This window comes from Pleurodeles waltl, chromosome 9 (assembly GCF_031143425.1).
Source record: "Pleurodeles waltl isolate 20211129_DDA chromosome 9, aPleWal1.hap1.20221129, whole genome shotgun sequence".
Lineage (NCBI taxonomy): Eukaryota > Metazoa > Chordata > Amphibia > Caudata > Salamandridae > Pleurodeles > Pleurodeles waltl.
Genome location: NC_090448.1, coordinates 966,370,402 through 966,393,621, shown reverse-complemented (window position 1 = coordinate 966,393,621; position 23,220 = coordinate 966,370,402). Strand labels below are relative to the sequence as shown.

General features: G+C 47.5%; 1 long non-coding RNA gene across 1 annotated transcript in view; it reads right to left on the bottom strand.

The window, feature by feature from the left end:
- The window catches only part of LOC138258747 (uncharacterized), an 87,907-nt gene extending 71,447 nt beyond the window's left edge, over nt 1-16,460 (bottom strand). Inside the window, exon 1 of the long non-coding RNA XR_011198545.1 lies at nt 16,425-16,460. This is a non-coding gene — a long non-coding RNA (uncharacterized lncRNA). The remainder of the gene's footprint in view (nt 1-16,424) is intronic.
- Between the last annotated feature and the right edge of the window lie 6,760 nt (nt 16,461-23,220).

The following is a 23,220-nucleotide window of genomic DNA, read 5'->3' as shown; positions in this document are numbered from 1 at the left end:
ATTGTTATAGACTGCAGGCTTTATTAGTCTCTGTTTCTGTCCTGTGGATGAGCATGGTGAAGGTGAGGGCAGCAGCTGTGGCCGAAGTGTGTACGTTTTTCCAACTACAAATGCCCGTTGCCTAGCACTTTCCAGCTCTGTAAGTTGTCATAGTAGTTTTGATCTGCTGCTGCGAGGATCCCATCCTAGTATGTTTGGATACAATATTAAGTAGTTCCATATTTTAAAACGGCAAGTTGTCTGGCATTGGCTGTCAAGCTATTGGTTGTATCAGTGCTTGTTCTCTTTGATTTTTTTTTAGGAAACTATAATAAACACCAGTCAAAGATGGCTACCTGTTTTCATGCATGGGTACAGATGTATGAGCAGCTATCTTGGAATCATTGTTAGGTCTGGTTTACAGACAGAAATAGCTGCCTTATCAACATTGTGTTTTCCAAAAAAAATCATAATAAACAATTGTATATGTATAGATGGGTTTTGGTTAGCCCTCTACATCCATCGTTCTGTTTAGGTATCATTCACATGTTGCTTCCACCATCACAGCACACAGCATGGAACAGCCCCCTTCAGTCACTGGCCCACTTCATTGTGACAGATGGCACCTTTGCTAAGTGCACATCTGCCTAAGAAGGACTGTACTACTGAATATCAACATCAAAAACATTGTGGCATACTAATATCGAGGGACAAAATATCGAAAGTTAAGTCCACATAGGGAAGTATGGATTTAATATTCTTTAATATCTTAAAGATATATGTATAAATTAGTATTATTCTTTTGCAATGGGGTTTTAACTTTTTGTTGAAAACATATGCATGCGACCTTTAGACAGAACAACTCTATTTTTTATTAGTGCCCATAGCATATGTAGTATATTTTTGCAAAAAATAATAAACTAAAAAATATTTGTATATTTGAAAGGAGCAGCTCTATTGGCATTACCACTGCCTGTCTTATGAAGTTTTGAAGCTGGGTACTGCTCGCAATGCTCACACAGAATGGGGTAAACTGCAAGTGATAGCAAGTGTGTGGTAGCAAATTATGGTCCTCATTACGACCCTGGCGGTGGGTGATAACGTGGCAGTAACACCGCCAACAGGCTGGCGGTAATTACCACCAAATTATGACCATGGCGGTGATATCTCCCATAGACAGCCAATGTACCACACCGACCGCCAAGGCGGAAACAACAGTCACCACGGCGGCAGCCGTCTATAGACTGGCGGAAGACAAAGTACCATCCACCATATTTTGACACAGGAAACCGCCACCTTTTGTGGGGCAGTACCAACGCCATCAAAAGCCTGGCGGAAACAGAGCACAAAAGTCAAAGTACTCACCATTGGAGACACAGGGAAGAATCACGCCGCTATGGAACCCGAACTGCAAGTTTTCCCGATGATCTTTTACGTTATGCTCCACCTGGAGCACCAACGCACGCGCAGACGACAACGGTGTGTACAGACGCCTAGCAAACAAGGGCGGGTGGGAGGAAAACGAGAGTGACATACACACCCACAACACACACCCGACACACACACCCCATACACACAACCAGCTGCAGTACAAAAACAATTTGACCCTGAAAATCAGCAGAATAATGCAAGGACAACAGGAATTAACTAAAGTGATTGTAATCAGTTCAACAAAAAAATCAATAATCCGATTTGGCCATGAAACAGATATGTAAACTTGTATAAAAAAGGGACACTGCCCAGTCCATAGTTCAAAGGGGACACATGGCCACAGCGCACAGTCCAAGGCCCAACTCGAATATTGCCCAAATTCAGATAGAACACTGCAGGGGCATCAGTTGATAAATAGGCAGGCACCTCAGGGGGTGAGGGGGGCACCTCAGCCGGATCCGGGAACAAGCCCACTGGTTCTGGAGGGGGCAACATGCCCTGTGCTTTGTCCTGGGGAGTGCAAGGCCACAGTCTCTCGAGTGGGTGTCTTCCCCACTGGTCCTGGAGGGGGCAAAATGCCCTGTGCTTTGTCCTGGGGAGTGCAAGGCCACAGTCTCTTGAGTGGGTGTCTTCCCCACTGGTTCTGGAGGGGGCAACATGCCCTGAGCTTTGTCCTGGGAAGTGCAAGGCCACAAGCTGTTGAGTGGGTGACTTGCCCACTGGTTCTGGAGGGGGCCGCCCACACAGTAGCCCCGGGAGGGTGGACTACATGGCGTCTGCTGGCGGTGATGGCTGCACTGTGGTGGTGGTTTGGGGAGTCTCCTGGACAGTCCCTGCACTCTGTGATGGCTGCACTGTGGTAGTGGTTGGGGGAGGCTCCTGGTCAGCCCCTGCACTCTGTGATGGCTGCACTGTGGTGGTGGTTGGGGAATGCTCCTGGTCAGCCCCTGCACTCTGTGATGGCAGCACAATCAGGGCTGGTGGTGGGAGCCCTGTGACAGCTGGTGGTGGTGGCGGTGTTTGGCTGACAGCTTCCGCTGGCATAGAGTGCCTCTTCTCCTCCTGGTCATGGGTTGGGGATCCCTTACCCTTCCTAGCAGGGCTGGATGGGCTCTTCCTCACTCTGCCTGCTGGTGCAGGCTCCTTCCCCTTCTTCACAGTTGGTGCAGGCTCCTTCCCCTTCTTTCCAGCTGGTGCAGGCTCCTTCCCCTTCTTCACAGCTGGTGCAGTCTCCTTCCCCTTCTTCCCAGCTGGTGCAGGCTCCTTCCCCTTCTTCACAGCTGGTGCAGGCTCCTTCCCCTTCTTCCCAGCTGGTGCCAGACTCTTCCCTTTCATCCCAGGTTGTGCTGCCTCCTTCCCCTTCAGTATTGTTGGTCTGCTATCCCTACCACCCCGAGTAGGTGGTGCTACCACTGTCCCCGTAAACTGTTTGGCTGAGGTGCTAGGCTGGGTCCCTGCTACCCTGCCCCTATGTGCAGGACGGGGGGAGGACATACTCCCGTGTACAGACCCCTGGTGGACTTGGCTACACAGGACTGCAGGCACATAATACTCACCTATTGACTGGACAGGGCCACAATCGCAGAGCTGTGCGCCCAATTGCAACCTGACCTGATATCAGCTATCCATCAGCCCACTTGGATCCCCCCCCTCTTGTGCTGGTTCTATCAGTGCTCCATTTCCTGGCAACTGGTTCTTTCCAAGTGACAGTGGGCTTGGCAGCAGGAATGTCACAGCCAATGTTCTCAATCGTGCTAGCAAGAGTCTTGTCTGCCCTGATAAAACACATGTGCAGCTACATTGTTTTCCCAAGGTTGAGGATTTGACCACTGTGAAGGACGGGTTTTATGCAATGGGACATATTGGGGTGATTGACGGAACACATATTGCATTTGTACCTCCCCCGCCAGAATGAACAGGTGTACAGGAATCGTAAGAGTTTTCATTCCATGAATGTGCAGATGGTGTGCCTGGCAGACCAGTACATCTCCCACGTCAATGCTAAGTATCCAGGGTCGGTGCATGATGCCTTTGTCCTGAGGAATAGCAGCATCCCAAATGTGATGTCCCAACTACAGAGGCACGGGGTGTGGCTTATAGGTGAGCCCTCGTTCCCACCCAGTATATGTTGGTGTATGCCTATGGTGTTGGCCATATAGGATAGTGTGTGGCTAAATGTTTTCCCTCAATATTTGCAGGTGACTCTGGTTACACAAAACTATCATGGCTGCTGACCCCTGTGAGGAATGCCAGGACAAGGGCTGACGAACGTTATAATGAGGCATATGGGCGAACCAGAAAGATCATTGAAAGGACCTTTGGCCTCCTGAAGGTCAGATTCAGGTTCCTCCATCTGACAGGTGGATCCCTGTGCTACTCACCCAAGAAAGTCTGCCAGATAGTAGTGGCATGCTGCATGTTGCACAACCTGGCCCTCAGACGCCATGTACCTTTTCTGTAGGAAGAGACTGGAGATGCCTTTGTGGCAGCAGTGGACCCTGTGGACAGTGAGGATGAGGAGGCAGAGGATGAGGATGTGGACAACAGAACATCAGTGATACGTCAGTACTTCCAATGACACACAGGTGAGACAGTGCAACTTCACATTTCTATGACTATTTGTGTATTCTGTGTGGCATTGGCATTACCCACTTCTTTCCCCTACTTACTGTTACCTATGGATATTCATTTTGCAGATGTTGGTGATATGACAACATTCTCCTGGTGTGATCACAACAGCCAGCTACAGGTCATTAATTCTATGCTCATGCAACTTACTGTTCATTTGCAATGGTTGTAGCTGTTTCAATCAATACAAATTTGCAATACATGAAATACTAGTAGTTGAGTTTTATCCAAGGGTGTTTATTGTTGTGCTAATATATAGAGGGTAAAGTGCAATGGAATGGGGTGATGATGGAGGAATGTCCAGGGTATTGTTCCAGTCTGTTTGTAGCACAGGTGCATTGTCCATGGGGACATAGGAAGGGGAGCAATGGCAGTTCAAGGTGGACAAGGTGACTGAGTGGGACACAAGGGGGACAATCAGGAGAGTCTCATTTCATGGCCGTGGTCTTGGCAAGTGTCTCTGGCTTCTGTCTGGTTTGCAGGGAACGTTTGTGGGGCGGTTCACCTTCTGCAGGGGGAGGGATGCTGGTGGCCACTAGCGGCAGCAGACGTGGAGGGCTGTTCAGATGACTGGCTAGTGGCAGGGGCCCGCTGGTGTGCTGTTGCCTCCCTCATGATGTTGGCCATGTCTGCCAGCACCCCTGCTATGGAGATCAGGGTGTTGTTAATGCCCTGCAAGTCCTCCCTGATCTCCTGATGCTGTCCCTCCTGCAGCCACCTGTTCTCTATCACGTTGTCTAGGATCTGGCCCATTGTGTCCTGGGAATGTTGGTAGGCTCCCAGGATCTCAGAGAGTGCCTCCTGGAGAGTTGGTTCCCTGCTCCTGTCCTCCCCCGGCACACAGCAGTCCTCCCAGTGTCCCTGTTGGCCTGTGCCTCTGACCCCTGAATTGTGTGCCCACTGACCCCAGGTCCTTGATTGTCTTGTGTGCAAGGTGTGGCCTGGGTTCCCTGTACAGGTGGGCACACTGCTGATTGACGTGTCCTGGGGAAAGAGGTGTGGGTACGCTGAGTGGGTGCTGTGGTGTTGGTTCCTGATGGGGGAGGCTCTGTGATGGTCTGTGAGTGGGTTTGGGTGACCAACTGTTCAGTGGTCTCTGATGGGCCAGGTAGATCGTCCAGATCCTGAAGTCCAGAGTTACTGTCATCACTGTGGGCCTCTTCTGTTGGGGGACTGGATAGTGGTGGCACCTCCTCTCCAGTGACATTGGCTGGGGTACATGTGGGGATGTAAATGATGTATTATGCTTCAGGAGTCGGACATTAGTACTTCTGTAGCTTCCCCTCTATGGTTGTTGTACCCCTGTCAGCTTTTGCTTGAGTATGTTGGTGTATTGTGGTTTTGTTAGTTTCCCTATGCTGTGCATGCTTTGGTGATGAGTGTCCAAGCAGGGCTGGGGGGGTGCCCATGCATTGGTACAGCATGCAGGGTGTGGCATTGAGATGAGTGAGATGTGATGGTGGAGTGTGTGAGATGTGGTGGAGTGATGGGAGTGAGGGTGAGGGTGTGTGATGGCTTGCAGGTATGGGGGTGATAATTGTTATAAGTAGTCTTACCAGTGTCCAGTCCTCCACCAACTCCGGTGAGTCCCTCCGGATGCAGTATTGCCAGTACGTGCTCCTCCCATTGTGTGAGTTGTGGGGGCGGAAGAGGGGGTCCACCGCCAGTCCTCTGTATGGCAAGCTGGTGTCTTGCTGCAATGGAACGTACTTTCCCCCGTAGGTCGTTCCACCTCTTCCTGATGTCGTCCCTTGTTCTTGGATGCTGTCCCACGGCGTTGGCCCTGACCACAGTTCTCCGCCATGGCTCCATCTTCCTTGCTATTCATATCTGCTGCACCTGTGCTCCAAAGAGCTGTAGCTCTATCCTCACGATTTCCTCCACCATGACCCTTAACTCCTCCTGAGTGAAACGGGGTTGCCTTTGTGGTGCAATAGGTGTTGTGTGATGTGTGTTGGTGAGGGTTTGTTGGGTAATGTGGTGGGGTGTGTGATGTGGAGTGCGTGAGGGGTGTATGGGTGTGAGTAGTGTGTGTGTCTAGTTGTCTCTGTGCTCCTCTTCTCAGTCTCATGATGGCAATAGTTGTTGGTAAAGGGTTGTGGGTAATGTGGGTGTGTGTTTTACAGTGGTGTGGGTGTGGTGTCGATATGGGTGTCAGGTGTGTGTTGTTTGAATGGGCCAATGTAGTGCTGTTTTGTATGTGGGTGTCCATTCTAAGCGCGGCGGTATGTACCGCCAATGGTTTACAGCAGTTGAATGTCACCGTGGTGATTCGTGGGTCATAATGTGATGGGTGTTGTTCTGTTGGCGTAACGGTGTGGGTTTTGGGACCGCCAGTTTATCACTGACCTTTGGTGTGGCGGATTTGTGTATGCGGCTGTATTCTGTCAGATTGGTGTGTGTGTGTCATAATATGGTGAACGGATATTCGCCAGCGCGGCGGTAACTTGATGGCGGTCAGCGTGGCAGTAAGCGGCATTTACCGTCAATGTCATAATGAGGGCCTATGTCTGGAAGTTGCCACACCCTCTAAAATTAAACCAAGTATTGGCAAAAACCAATTAGCTTTGACATTTGCACAGTGCATGTAGCGAGGAACCACACAAAAGTTGTATACTATCCAGGCACATATTGACATTGTAGGCGTACTAGTGAAAAATATTACACACATTCTTGTGCTGATTGAACTCCCAAAAGGCAAGCGCTGAGTCTTCAAGTCTTCTCATCTTAATTTTAAAAAGCCAATGGATCTAGCCTTTTCTTAAGTTCACTAATTTGCTATTTTGTCTGCCTATGTGAACCATTCCTTCATTCTTACAGTCCTCCAGCCATACATTCATGAATGCATGCAGACACACATACCTATCAGTTAACGAAGAAGCACTTTCAGATATAAATTGTGTATGGTGGAGTGCAATTAAGAGAAGCTTATGGATTCCTTATGTAGGTTTTATATGAATAGAGCAAAAGTAAATCAGTACGATCAAGTCAAGGTCATGTTTAGAACACATGGCATGAATGAAAAATGCAGATATGCAAGTGCATAATTTACATTTCCCTAACATTATTACATGCTAAATATGAAGTGTTAATTGCCATCGGGTTAGGCCAGTTCATGTTTTCCATTTTACCACCATATCTTTAAGGGGAGATGGGCTACAAGACATGGAATGTACATTCAAGGCAGCAGGAATGAGCCAGAAGGCTTGTGTTGGTCACTCATTTGTAGTAATACAAGTGGATGACTTGCAGACACCAGGAACAGGAGTATGAGGATTTGCCCATTCCTCAATGACAAACTAGGTGTGTCACTGTTAAATCAATAGAAATGTGCAACTACTACAACATGATGTGGCAACACCACTCCACTGCATCACAAACCATACATGTGAATGGATGCGTGCACACACAAAGTTAGGGCCTGATTTATCAAAATGTTGCATTGCCCTTGTGTCATCCAAGGTAATGCAAGTGCAACTCAACCCTAAAGTCAGATTTACCAAGCCATGCAAGGCCACCTTGATTAGCCCTGCAGTGCTTGGTAAATCTGGAGTAACACAAGGCTCTCCCATTTCTTACCATTGGTCAGCTTCAATGTCACTCTTGTTTCCTTGTTTCTCATTGGTCAATGCCTCCTGCTTTCCTTTTCTCTTCTTGTGTTTGTCCAGTCCGTGGAGGATAGACCAAGTGCAGCTTTGTGTCTGCTGTCAATGTCCTTCCTCTAGCCACATGCTTCTGGAGGTTATTGTTTTTTTTCTTTGTTGCACTTCATAAGAAAGCTTGTGTTTGCTGTCCATCAACCCGCTCCACATCCTTGCTTGCCCCATTGCCCTTCTACCCTTCTCCCACTGTCCATGCTGTTACTTGCTCCCTCCCTTCCTCCTGCTGCAATCTGTGGTGTAGCTTGCTCCTTCCTCCCCCCTTCTGCCATCTGTGGTCTTGCTTGTCCCCCACCTCCATCCTTCATGTTGCTTAACCATACCACTCTTTTCCAGCTGTCTGTTGCTTTGTGCCCTTCCTCCATCCCCCTACCACCCTGTCCCACTTTGCTTGTCCCTCCCATCCTGCTGTCCATCCTCCCACTGTCAGGCCAAAATCGATCTTGAGTTGTTTATGATCCAGTTCACAGATGACCTGTTTGGCAGCTTGGGCTGGAATTTTACTATTGAAGCAGAACCAAGACTGATTTGCGTGTGGCTGTGTCTAATCTGTGGTAACGTAGCGGGCAAAAGAGGGAGGAGATAGAATGCTAACCTAAGTGTTTACCAGTGTTAGGTTTATTGAAGCATTTCTTCCATCACCTTTCACGTGTTTGATGAGTTGGCACTTGTTTCCCACCAGAGGTCTCCTTGTTTCCTCTTTAAATATCTGCTCTATTCTGCAGCACACTTAGAGGAATATTCCTCTAAGGATTGTTTTTGTGCAGGAAGGTACCCATTCCTGCACAAAAACAATCCTACCTGTAACACAGGCCTCCTTGCTCCATCATGCAAGCGTACCTGCGTTGACACTAGGCTGCTGATTGTGTGCCAGAGCCGGAAGAGGGCAGGAATGCAATGTATCTTGATAGGTACGGTGCACTTCTGCTCTGTCCAGTTGTATTGCTGCATTACCTTGCGCGAAAGAATGATAAATGTGGGCCTAAATCCATGGGCCTGTGACAGATGAGATCACTTCATATTTTTCTGTTGTATGATTGTACATGCTTGCAAAGGTTTTTATGGATTGCCTTAGCACTAATGATTGATAACAAAAGAAGATATGGCCACATGGGATGGTTTCCTATCACTAGTAGGACAACTGTCATTAGGACTATCATTAGCTCAACCCGAACATCCTAATACTTGTGCAAATGGAAATTGCTAGATGGACAATGGCTACTGCAGAAAGAGAACAAGGACAGCCCATCCCTCATTTCATCTTCGTCTGCTTCCTTTGTCTTCAAGACATTTCTGGAGGGAAGACACAAGTGTTCCTGCCAAAGACAGCCTTGTGCTTTGCATATAGGTAGTGGCCACATTCTGGCCCATTATAAAGTACAGTCTGGGAAGAAGGCAAATGATGTCTTTCCTAGAATCCACTTGGAAGAGAGGATTTCGGTCCCAATCTGGTTTACTGGATTTTTGAACTATAAATATGCGTAGCCTTTGGTTGGCAGTAGGTTGAGCCGAAATGGCAAGACTTGTTAACAAAAAGCTGATGCTCTACACCGGTGTACAGTACAACTTATTGGAGACAAACCTGAGTGGATCCTCCTGCTTGTTCTACCAGGATTCGGAACCGAGTACTGCCCATTTTCAGGCCAGCTGCGGCTCTTGGCGCGCACTGCTGCTTCTGATCTATATGCCTTGAAGCCCTCAGCCAGCTTAAGTATTCCACAGATGCACACAGCACGTAGATGTCCTTCCTCCACAAGAGAGTGGCGAAGGGCTGCCTCCAGATACTGCTGCTACAAGGGGAGGTGAGATGAATGATAATATAAATGGAGAGCACCTTTCCTGCGGGCCTAGGTGTTTGTCATTTTTGTTGCCCTCTAACCTAGCTTTGCTGCAGAGGCTAGTATTCCATTTGGACTTCTTGCGAGGCAGGTCAAACAAGTCTGAGTAGCCCTAGAGTGTGCCTTTTGTCCCACTGGGATCACACACCATTGTCTTCGGGACGATTGTGAACTGCCCTCTTATCATTTGTGTTGGTAGACCCTTGAATGTGGAGTCACTGATCCATGGTCTCTAGGGACCGCTGTCTGTGAGACACCCCAATTTTAGGATATCAGTTATCACTGATAATGAACCTGAATATAGGCTTATATTCCTTCCTGTTGAACTCACTTCTCTAAACTCTTAAACGCTTTTGTTTTTACTTGAAAAGTTACTGTAATAGTATATATTGATTTTCCATAGTATTTTTCTTTCTGCTCTGTTCAATGTTAGCAGTCATCAGAGCTCTGATCAATAAGGCTTGCAAACCGTTTTTGTAAGGAAGACTGTAGTCCTCCAATGTATTGTTCCCCCATTTATTTGTTCACAATCTGGTAGCAATCAAACACATTATGGGCCCTAGCTACATAAGTAAATATACCTGTGAAGATCCTTGCACATGTAACAATCTACCCACGCCTTTGCAGAAATCTCTGTCATATGGTATTCACCATTTCCAGGTGGAAATAACGTTCCCTTAGACCAGGGACTGAGATCTTATGACTTAGGTTATGACCATAAAATTACTACTTGTAGCTTAACAACCACCAAGCATGTAACAATACAGCCACTCCCAAGCTTTTACATTTTCCTCATGGACTGTGTGAATTTGCTGACTTCCCATCGACCTACTACAACCTTACAATGCAGTTCACCCAAATGAGAATGAGGAACTACACTCAGAAGGATATAAAATTAAATGTGCCTTTGCTGTAGGAAACCACAAGGAACTGCATTACCTGCTTCCATACACACTCAGTGGGCCAAAGAAGGTGGTCATGTGGCAGGTGCTAATAGACTCTATCAGTGCTTTGAGGGTGGAGGTATGGAGTGTGGGGGACCTGAAAAAAGTGCCAAAATGAGAGCAGATGGGTGAAGGACAAGATTTGTAAGACACAGGTGGTAAACGCTCTTCCTGTAGGCAGACCTTGATGCTGTCTCCATCTCACCCCCCTACTTGTTAAGCGTATCCTCGCCACCATGCACATTGCTTAACTTGTTCCAGGATATCCCAACACGAGAACTTTAACCCCTCTATCTTTTCACTAAATTACAATTCCCCACACGTGTCACACTACCCTCCCTCTCACATTTAGGCACACATCACTCGCATGTCACTCACACTAAGAATTACCCTCCTCTTTGGGATACAAGGTTAGCATAGCCTCTACTGTGACTAGGCGACAACCTGACCCTGTATCTAAATACATCCTATCAGCTTTTCAAACCAAAAGAATATAAAAAATAGGCTGTGCACCCAGTAGGGACAGAACCATGCACCACCCGTGTCGCTTTGCAGTCGCATTTGGGGGACATATACACATAAGAAGCTCATACAAAGAGAAGTGTAACACATAAAGGGCAGTAGCATATGAGTTATAGGAGGATGACATATATTATGCACTATTTTTACTGAGAGGTCAAAGAGGCAATCATCGGCAATGTCTCCGTTCCGAATATCCTCACACTATTGGCGGCAGGGTGCTCATGGGCAGAGTCGCCCAGCATCTCGGTGTCATCCAGGGCTGACAAGTGGTCCCTGGCTGCAGAGAGGCATATATCTCGCTAGTTGTGTCACAGTATATGAGGCTCTGAAGCCACACCCGCATCGTAGGCAGCATCCCAGAACCCCAATGAAAGCTATCTCCCACCTTGCCAAGAGAAGATCTATGGCTGTGAAGCGTCGGAGAGGTGTAGCAATATTTTGAACATATACCAACAATGCCATCAGGGGGTCAGGGGCAACAGTGGTACCCACCATAGATGACAATGTATTAAAAACATTTCTCCAATATTCCGCCACCCCGCCACATGTCCATGTTAAATGAGCATTTTCTGCTTTACACTTCAGCCATGCAGAAGATCGGGAGGGGTCTATTTTTGCCAAGGCACTAGGCATCACATAGATTCTACAAAGAAATTTATAAGGTACAAGTTTGTGTCTATGAAATAAAGACACCTTGCGTGTTTGAGAACAACAATCATACCATATCTTATCAGACAGCTGATGCCCCAGGTCTACCTCCCAGGCTTCTCGCACCCTCCTGTGCTGAATGGGGAGAAGCTCAAGGGATGCACGGAAACCAAGCCAGCGCTGGAGTCTGCTGTTATAATTAATGTGAGTGGTAAAAAATCAGAGGCCGCTACTGGGTAAGTAGGCAAAAGTGCCCGCAGTGTGCTCTGCAAATGTTGGAGGACAAAATGATCCATGTATGTGGTGGATTAAAAATGACTGGCCTCTGTTTGCGGGAATATATGATCATGGGGGAAGAGGTCACCCATGGTGGCAAGCTGGAGAGAACACCAGCTTCTCCGCCATAAGGGGGAGCCGAGGATTGTTGCCTAGAGGGAGCGCCGCTGAGTATAGCAAGTTATAAGATAGAGGGCGAGCCAATCGATGCCAAGCCCAGCATGTCATGGCCAACGGCTGGGCATCTGCAGGATCTAATGGATGCCCAAGTGGCAAAAGTGATTGCAATTGAATCGGGAACACAGAGTCCCGTTCTTGTATTGTATATGGTAACCGGGCATCCGGGTGGTAGCAATAGTACGCCTAGTGGCATTGGGCCAGCTAGATAGTATAACTGAAACTGGGTGACCACAAAATCCCCACACTCATACGGAAGTGTCAGTACCTCCTAGCGCACACGGGGGCACTTCCGAGCCCAAATCAACTGCGTCAAAGAACTCTGTAGTGTAGTGAAAAATGTGTTGGTGAGGGGAATCGGTATGTTAATAAAGAGATATAAAAACCGCACAAGTACCACTATTTTAATTAATGCAATGGGGCCGGCCATTGACAAGGAGAGGCAGATCCAGTGGTCTATCTGCATATTTAGCCTTACCATTGCTGGTCCATAATTTAGTCTGAGTATATGATCCTTCTCCCGATGTATATACTTAACCTGGTCCTCACGCCAGGAGAGAGGGAGCTTGCAGTTCACTGGGGTAGTCACCTCGGTGAGGGGAAACAGCTCAGACTTATGCCAGTTAATCCGCAAGCCAGAGAAATCACCAAACCGAGCTATCTCTGCCATCAACGGGCTCAAATTGGTGACGAGTTGGCAGAAAAACAAGAAGATGTCATCTGCATTTAAGGAGACCAACAAAGGTCCGGTCATGAATTGCAATCCTCTACGTATATGTTTTTCCTGGAGGTGACGGACCAAAGGGTCCATCACAACTATGGAAAGGAGGGGCGAGAGAGGGCATCTCTGCTGAGTTCCCCTGGTGATGGGAAAGGCATGTGACAGTGTGCCGTTCACCCGGATACGGGCAGTAGGAGAGGAATACAGTATCATTATCAATGAGATGAAGCCCCGGGGCATACTGAGCTTATGGAGACTGGCCTCTAGAAAGGGCCACTCTAAAGAATCAAAAGTCTTCTCCAAGTCAAATTAGGCAACCGCTGCTAGTATCTTTGGTGAAACTCTATGAAGAGACGCGAACACTGTACGCAAGTTCAGTGACGTGGACCTGTGTGGCACAAATCCCAATTGAGCTGCTGAGATTATCTGGTCCAGCAAAAGGGACAGCCGATTAGCCCCCATCTATGCCAGAATTTTATTATCAAAATTCAGAAGTGACAAAGGACGGTATGAGCCACAGAGGGTGGGGTCTTTGTCCGGTTTTAACAGTAAAGTGACCACGGCCCCCGTAGCTTGGGCAGGAGCACTCCCTCCTCCATTTCCTCCAGGTACATGTTCAGAAGGTGGGAGGTCAGGATGTGCTTTTATGCCTGATAAAAGACATCAACAAATTCATCCGTGCCTGGCGCCTTAGAGCCATTCAACTAATCAATTGCCAGCGTAACCTCCTCAGGCGTGAAGGGTTCACTTAGATACTGCTATTGTGGTGAGCTTAACCACACCATGGCTACCTCCTCCAGATACCGCTGCATCTCAGGGGGGTGACTCTGTACGCAGGTGATGTAAAATTGCTGATAATAATTAAACAGTAGACTTTGTACTTCAGAGGGCATTGAAGTCTTCGAGCTGCAGGGCCCTTGCAACTCAGGAAAATAAGAGATCGACCTAGGGGGGTGCAGAAGGCATGCAGAAGTGTGGTTGGGCCTCTCCCCTTGCCATACCAACGCGCCCTGGCATATTTACCCAAGAAGTTGGCCCCACGTTCCGCCAAGTCCCGAAATGTGTCCAGCAACTTAGCTCGGGCAAGCTGATCTGCCCCCACGCATCATGAGACTGCCACGCTGTCCGTCTCTGCCAGTGCAGTTTCAATAGGGCTAATATGCCGGTGGATAGGTCGCAGAACACCTGAGTGCTTAGATATAGAGATCCCTCTTATGTAGGCCTTGAACACCTCCCATAGTGTAGCTTTAGATGTATCTGAGGCTGTGTTAATAGTAAAGTATTCTATAATAGCAGTGCGGAGATCCGAACAGAACACCTCATCTAGTAGGGCCATAGAAGGAAAGTGCCATGGGTGCTCAAAATAGCCCTTTCAGGGAATGCATAAATCGAGTCGAACTGGAGAGTGATCTGAAAGAGTCCGAGGGAGATGGGAGACAGAGCAAAGTCAGGGCAAGGTCTGTGGTGACATAAGCCAGAAATCAATGCAGGACCAGGTGTCATGAGGGGCAGAGTAGAATGTATAGGTTAGTGCGGCAGAGGGTGATAACCGTCAGGGGTCCCGCAAGGAGTGGGTATGGCATATATCTTGTAGAACTTTCAAAGATTGTTTTTTTTCACAGGGTGCATGGGTGTGGTGTCCAGGCTTGTATCCTGGAGTAGATTAAAGTCACCTCCAAGTATCAGATGGTCCGCGGGCTCCCTGTCTATGTGCATCTGGAGTGTGGAGAAGAAATCTGGGTTGTCTACATTAGGAGCATATATATTAATGTAGGGCGATCAAATGACCAGCCAGCACACCACATACCAAAATGAATCTGCCCTGTGGGTCTGCAATAGTGTGTTGGTGGTGGAATGGTAATTTTTTATGGATCAATATGCAGACCCCTCGGGAGTAGAAGCTTTAGTTAGAGAGGCAGAGTAAAATGTGTGAGGGCCCCATTGTTTAGCAAATGTAGAGCTAGGAGTGGGCGCTAAATGAGTCCCTTGCAGAAAGACTTTCTACGTGCCATGTCTGGTTAAATATTGTAAAACTTGCTTCCCTTTGCGTGACTTATTTAAACCCCTAATATTCCAGGACATAAATGTGATATTTAAAGTGGGTTGCCCTATAGTCTGTGTAGCAGTCATTGATTCGAGGTAAATGTGTGCACATAAGTCCCCTGGGAGTGCACAGAAAAACAAACTAGCAGTGGTCTAAAAATAGCTACATTAAATAAATCCCAACTATCCCAAATCCCCCACCCACACCTGGCAGAAGTTGCCAAGTGACTTAGTGAAACAAAAACAAAACAACCCCATTACAACAAACAATGTGGTATCAACCATGAGGGGTGACAACACATCCGAGGGTGAACCCCTGTCGCATAGGTATATTTAAGCATTGTAAGCATTATTGAGGAGTCTAAGGTTCCCCTGCGAGGGCAGTGGGTGGGGCGGCAGGAGAGGGCCATGATACACAATGTACCAGTGGGCCTCACCGCTGTCCAAGCAGCAACACCCCCCCAAGAGCCAGACTGTAGTCATGTCTCTGAGAACAGGTCTTGACTGGATGCCCCCAGGGTACAGATTGGGGACCTTTGAGGTGATGAGTGAGCTGAACGTGGGCTCTTCTTGGACTGCTTTTTACAAAATTCAAGTACCTCTGCTGGTTTATCAAAGAAACCTGCCTTGCCCTGGACATCGACACAGAGTCTGGCTGGGTACGGCATACCATATCGGAGACCCAGACCATGAAGGGTGGGCTTAGCATCTTGAAACTTCCGTCTGGCCTCCTGCACCGCCATCGTGAAGTCCAGATAAATGGAGATTGTGGTTCCTTGATATTGCAGTGGGGTCTTTTCGCGGGCCAAGCGGAATGCTGTGCCGCGATCTCTGTAGTGTAGGAGGCGTGCAACAATACGACACAGGGGGCTCCTGGCACACGTGCGCCAAGAGGGACCCGTGCCCCTGTTCTACCATGAATGTGGAGGTAAAGCTAGCACGATCATACAATTCTGTAAGCAGACGTTCGACAAAGAGGTCCATGCGCCCTATATTAGTAGTTTCCGCCACCCCCAAGATTAGAAGACTATTGTGTCTGCCCCGTGCGTCCAGGTCTTCATTTTTTATGGTGACTGTGCGTAAACCTCTAACTACCTCTAACTTCTTGGCCATTTTGACAGTGGCATCCTCGATCTTAGAGATTCAGTCCTCTGAATGTGCCATTCTCTTATTGTGTAGGTCAAGACGCTTCCCCTTCCGATCCAAGCAGCTAGCTATGGTATCAAACCTAGCAACGATGGCCCTGAAACCGGTGCGCAGCTCCATCAGTATTGCATTGGTGTTGTAGGGCACTTCAGAGTCCCCGTCCGCGCAGGCCCCCGTCTCAGACATTGTGGGCACGTTATGTTGGGGTGCCTGCTTCTGCTTGTCAAATGCAAGCTTCTGTTGTTTGGGATCGCCTTTGCCCATTGTCTAAATAGGGTTCGGGGGTGGCCAGGGCCATGGGGGGGAGGGGCGCCTGTGCCAAGGGCGAGCACTCAAGCAACCATGCCTGTTGCCCCAGAGCCAAGTATCTCTCCCCCACTTCGCCAGTCGCAGTTATAAATTTGCAGAGTACCTGTAGGGCCTCCTCCTCACTGGCCGCCGCTATGGGGCCTCCAATGTACCAAGTCTGTCCCAGCACAAGCCATCTCAGGCCCCTCGCATCAGCCAACTGGAAGGAGAGAGGGTCGAGCTCCCCCAGAGGGCCCCTCCAAGGGCGGGGCAGTGTGGGAGGGTCATGGGGGGCGGGCTGGCCAGTGGTAGTTCTTGAGCTGCACTACGCAAGTCAGCCGACCTGCGCCTCAGGCCCGCCCGCAGCCCCTGCTGCCCCGTGGCCTCCAAAGCACAAGACCAGAGTTTAGAGTGTCACAGGCCCTGGGGTATTTTGGGCCTCAGCATTCACCCCAAGGGCGCCATCGCCCCCAGCAGGATCCGTGGCCCGGCGGCAAAACCCAGCCAGCTCCCAGCCGATCAGCACCAGAGAAGAATGGGGGGGTGGGGGCGGTTGGCAAGCTATACTGTTCAAACCGCACCGCGCAGCTCGGCCAACCTGCACCTCAGGCCCACCGGCAGCCCTTATCTCTGCAGGGCCTCCGAGGCATAAGGCCGGCATGCAAGGCATCATGCACCCTGATTACTGCGGGCCCCAGCACTCGCTCCAGTGGTGCTGTCGCCCTCGCTGCCCCCCCCCCCCCCCCACCCCCCGCTGCCGTACCCGTCACATCACCGGCATCCAGGGGCCAGGATGCTCTGACTCTGCCGCTTTTAGGTTCCGATCCGTCGGAGCTCTCACACTGCCTAGCCACTCCCCCAATACATCCTGTCAGCTGCTCAGATATACTGCACTGCTATGAATGTCAGCCCGCACTATAGAAAAATGTATTTGTTTGTCATACCTCAACACAGCCATTAATGGATTTTCATCATATATGTTGAGACAAATAAATTGAATGAGTTTCAAATGTGCTCATCAATGTCAAGTCATCTTTTAGTTTGAAGGTCTGTGTTGTCTCCCATCTGCCACCTGCCCACTCCTCCTCTTCTTCTCCAACCAGTGCACCAACATGTGGAATGGCCACAGACAACAGCTGGATGGCATATCCTGGTATGTCTTCAGCCAAATCAAATGTAGTCTTTATAACCATATTTTTCTGTGCATAAGTCTCAGGATATTTAACATATTACTTTATAACATAATATGGACGTCATATTAATCATGTGTCAAATATATTTTCTATTTCAATCATTCTTATTGAATTGTAAGCAAATTGAAGAAAATAAAACAGAGTATTATACAAAGTAATCACATGCCTTTGAGATAGTAAATGCATGTAAATCTCATGCTGGTGCTGTAGCATATGGTAATATCTCAAGGCAGGTTGCATCTTCTTTGTAAAATGATGTCAATAATTTTGAGTCTCTCTAACTGGTACCTCCAAATCAACACAGATTGCTTCTGATAGTGACAAGAGAAAAGAGTCAAACAAACTATCTACAAAGGGTCGGGCCTGGAAGCATATCCAGTATCAAATAAGGAATGAACCCCAGACCTCCTCAAAGATGCGTAATTGGTCACTGAGCTTATAAATCAGTCTTTCATGTGAGGCAACTAATGCCGTTGCCTCTTTCCAGACCTTCATGGATGGTGGATGTGTCGACTTCCAAAAGCGTAATATGCTATTGGTAAAACCACGCCCGCTATCACTTCTTGCAATTACTAATTCCAAGTATGTTTTAAGTGTAATGTAGGAGGGCAAGTTCCTGTGAAGCCTGCCAAGGTAGATGACTTCTCCATCTTGAGGTTCAAAATTCTTGCTTTTCTACAGAGGACCATAGGATATGTGGCATCTTGCCTTTTTTTGCTATAATTTCCAGCACATTACATCTGCAGATATTTTGGCTCTGCATTGTTTATATGGCAACCAGTGCTGGTGATGAACTATGTTAAATTAGCTGAATTTAAATCTGGTCTCACTGAGGCTGCGATCATGACTGGATAATAAACCAATCCTGACCTGTTAGTTCTGCCTGCACACAAGGTTTCTGTTTGGATCGAAGAACTTTAGATATTGGTTTAGAGATTTTTTTCCTCGAGCAGTATTCCATAGATACTGTATGTTAGTTTCTTTTAGCTACCCCACGTTTGTAAATAGTTATGTATCAGCAAATATTATACATACCCTCTCCTTTTCAAATTTGCCCAGGAAACAGCTTCGTCGTTGGAGGTATCTTAGGTGATATGTGTTAGACAAGGGGTATTCCGAGCCTAAGTCCTGAAAGGACTTTAGGGACATGGTCTAGAATTAATTAATTACTTAGTGGTGATTTTCATTACCCTTAGGAAGTCTTTCGCGTCATAGTCTCATGTGAAGCCGTTCTGCCTCCCAATAGACCAAAGCTTTTTATTTATTTTTAAATAAAACCCCTCCCCTCCCTCTCCACTTCCTGTAGTTTCCAAGCACATAGAATTGTGTCCTGGAAGGATGGGAGGGTGGTAATCTGCCATGATGATGAGGACTTCTTAATGGTAATAAGATCACTGGTAATTAATTAATTAGCCCTCCGGAACACCTCCTCGTCACAGTCATATGTGAGGATGTACCCAAGTACAATATTAAGACACACATATATGTATCTGAAAAAACATATATTTACAACAATTAATGCATTCATCCAATTTGTAATGACACAAAAAGGTATCAGAGCCGGCCCAAGTGGCACCCTCCATATCTCTTGAAGTGAACCCCGACCTGCCTCTGCCAAGGAGGCAGCCACTGCTCTGGTAGATCCAGCTACAGCACCTTCCGGTAACGCACCATTCATGGAAGAACATGCCTGAGCAATCTTCCACCTAACCCATCTATTGATAGCTGAACCTGAAGCTTTTTTCCTTTTACATGCTGGAGCATGTGACACAAAAAGGTACTGAGAAGATCGAAATTACCTCATACGCTCCAAGTATACCAGCAAAGCTCAGAGTACATCTAACATAGAAGGAATGTCATACACAGACTGAAAATACGGAAGGACAATTTCTTGTGAGCAATGAAAAACTGATTGAAATTTGGGACAGAAACTGTGATCTGGCCGTAAGACAACCCTATCTGGGAAACATTTCAGGTAAGGATAGGTGATTACCAAGGAAGAGGATTCCCTAATCCACCTAGGCTAGGTGATGGCCACGAGGACGCTACTTTAGCTGAAAGCCAAGCCATGCCTGCCGGTTCCAAATGCTCAAAATGAGATTTTTGCAGATTTTCCAACACCACTGACAAATCCAAGCACGATACTGGACATGAAGCAACCGGCTTCCTCAACCTAGAGGTCGTCAGAAGTTTCAAGGCTAAAGGAATTATCACTGGTTCATTTGCATGTGACCTGAAGAAGATGCGCGGTTTTCTTCCCTGCTTAGCACCAAAACGGGTGTCTGCAGTAGGGCACTCTACTCTTCTGATTTACACCACTAAGATTGTGTATATACATAATATCCATGATGTCATTGTTTGTTTGTACAATGTTATGTGATTGGAAGTAAAAGAAGTTGGGCAGTATAAGTAGTCCAGTTCAATGATTGCACTACAAAGAATATTGTGAATGTATACATTATGAATAATTTTTAAATATTTTTATTGTCTGTGTGTGGTGCTATATAATGTGTTTTTAAGGGAGTATGAGGTATGATTGGCGTGTTTGAGTGAAGTGTGAAAAGGCAATTGGCAGTTTTTTCTAAAGTATTGGGGGAGGGTTTCTAGTGATTTATCATTCAATATTGATTAGTTTATATTATACCTATGTTTTTTGATTGTGTAGAAAATCAATAATAAGAGGAAATAAAGCAAAGCAAATTATGAATGCGTATTCCTAAATTTGCGTGTTATGTAAAAGGACTCATTGTGTTAAAGCTGTTGAATTGGATGTGGGTTTTTTTTTTTTTTGTTTTTTTTTCTGATACCAGGGGAATTATTCTCATCAGATTCATCAACTTGAGCATACACCTTCTCACATATCCGTTGAGAGACTTCAGATCCAGAACTGGAAACTGCTGTCCACCTTTGGAACGAAAAAACAGATGAGAATAAAACCCATTTCCCCTTTCCGCCTTAGTAACTGGTCGAATTATCACTTTCAGAATGGTGACTGGACCCCAAAAGTCAAAGCCTGCAGGATCGATGAACAGAGATGTCTTTAGAAAAAATGGATCCCGTGGCCATGACAGAAACTGTATCTGGTACCCGTGTTCCACTACTGGCAACACCCCTCTGTCGGACACCATTATTTGCCTGTGATTGAAAAAGAGGCTTATGCTTCCTCCCACAGTTGGCAAGTAATTATTGTTTTGCCTGGGGTTGTTGAAGTCCTTGTGTTTGTTGTGGTCGGGACTTTCCAGCAGGAGCGGCTCCCTGACCTCGAGCCCAGCCCCTAAGGGCTGTTTATATTGAAGAGACTGAGTAAAAATCTTCTTTAAACAGGAACTTGTAGTTTGAAATCGCCTGAAAGGTTGCAGCAGCTGTTTTCCTCCTCTACTTTCTTTACTAGGTCTTCAATCTGAGGAGAAATAGGTTTGTCCCCCGTAAAGGCAAGTTTTGAAAGGAGTGACTTTTGTGCTTGCCCCATCTTCCACATTTTAAGCCACAAAATATGCTGAGCTGCAATGGATGCCCCTGCCGACGTCGAAGACCACAGAAAATCAAAGGAGGTATCAGAAATAAACTGTGCTAAAATGTCCATATTGGCCAAAATCTCTGTAGGACCCCTCTGTTCTTGGACACAATAAAAAATTAGCTGAAAGTCCTTCAAAAAAGTTTGAGAAGTATAGGCTGCATAGGTTGCTGCTCTTCAGGCAAAAATTGATGCTGCAAAAAGGGCCTTTTTAAAGAACTCTCCACATTTGTATCTGCTGAACCAGTCAGCGATGCCTCTACAGATGCCAGAGAAGTGGCAGATGTCATGCTGGCCAAGATCATATTCACTTAAGGGGCCTGAGGGTACCTCTCCTCATATCCTTCCAGAGGATAGTGTTTAAAAATAAAACACAGAAAAGCTGTCTTATCAATGTCATTCCGTTCCTTGGTGACCAGAGTCTTTATCGTATCATGCATAGGAAAGCCATTAAAAGGAGTAGCAGTATACTGGGCAACAAACTCTTCCCGAGAAAAAAACTTTGGACTGAAATTCCAACATTGCTCTGATATTTTTTAACAACTCAGAAAATAGTCCCCCTTGAATATATCTGCCTTTAGAGGAGGAATCTGCATCCTCCTCTTCCTCCATCGCTTTCTGCTTTTTAGCAGCCAGCTGAGACATCTCAGATGTCACTGTCTAATCAATCGTCTGCTGGAGATCTGCCTTTAACACAGTCAAAACCTCCTCCTCCTCCAGCAGAGCTGCAGCCGATGCACTGTCCTGATTTTCGAATGCATGAGCTCACACGAGAACCAGGTAAAATTAGCAAGCAGGGTGAACTCGCAAGCTCCTCGGTGGAACCCTCTTTGTATCAGCCGGCCCCGTACCAGCTACAGCACCTGAGCAGGGAGCACAATGCAAGCCATAAGCACTAATTAGGACTGCTATGGCAGGTCCCATTGTCAGTACAAAACACCCCTCTATCGGGTCTTACTTGTTGTCCACAGGAAAGTGGACAGCCTATGGTTACAGAAACAGGAACTGGAGGGGCAGTGGAGGGATTTTATTAAAAAAATAAAGCTTAGCGGAGCAGGTCTGCTGGTAGTCAGAACGGCCTCACATGTGACTATGACTAGGAGTGGGCAGAGCTCACGGAGTTCAACTCCATGGAATTTGTCAGAGTTCACTAAGAGCTCTGTGAAATTCCGCAGAGTACCACGTGCCTCGTAGTGCGATCTGCCCTGGTGGCACCCTGGCCCGAATACGCCTGAGCTCGGAAGCGCTAAGCAGGGTCGAGCCTGGTTAGTCAGGCCCGACCCTGCTTAGCGCTTCCGAGATCGGGCGCATTCAGGGCCCTAGGTAGTGAAAGCTTCCAGACTCTGCTCTGACACAGCCCACTGGCCTGGAGCCTGCTACTCTTAACCACACCTGCACACTTCCCTTCACCAACTGCTTTCCTTCACAAACTTGTTACTGAGGGCCAAGCACACTCCCTGTCTTGCATCAGCCTTGCAATTGCTTTTTCTGCACTTACACACAGCCTCAGACTGCCCTTTCTTTAGGGCCCAGCACCAGCTGACACTCACCCGGTCTCCAGCTCTCCCTGCTGGCCTCAGCACCATACCCCCATATACCACTTTCTTTCTCAGGGTCTTTGGGGAGACAGGCTCTTTTCGAAGGAGTTGTCTGCAAGTTTCCTTTATTCCGAGCACAGAGCCCCATCTCCCTGCCTGTCACATATGCAATAATGTCCAGGCCCAGGGCCCCCACCCCCTATGCCCATAGACAAGAGGCACAGGAGGCGAGGACAATGGGTCTGGACATTATTGCATATGTGGTGGGGGTCTGTGCTTGGAAAAAAGGAATCTTTCAGTCAGAGCTCCACGGAAAAGAACCTGTCTCCCCAGACCATCTGAGAAAGTTCGGGGAGTCTGGGGAGACAGGTTCTTTTCTGTGAAGCACTGCCTGTAAGTTTCCTTTTTTCCAAGCACACACTCCTCTCATATGCAAATAATCGCCAGGCCCAGTCCCGGCCCCTGTGTGCTCGCGAGTAGGAGAGAAAGCAAAACGAGGGTCTCACTGCTGTCTGGGTCCAGGGTCTATACTCTGCCTCCTTCTGCCCCATGCTCCTGGGCTGCTGAGGATGGTGAAAAGAGGGAGGGACTGGAACCAGAGCTGGTGCCATTGCAACCCCCCCTCAGCAGCAACTTACAGCAATAGATGCTGACCGGCAGAAAGCAAAGCCTCAG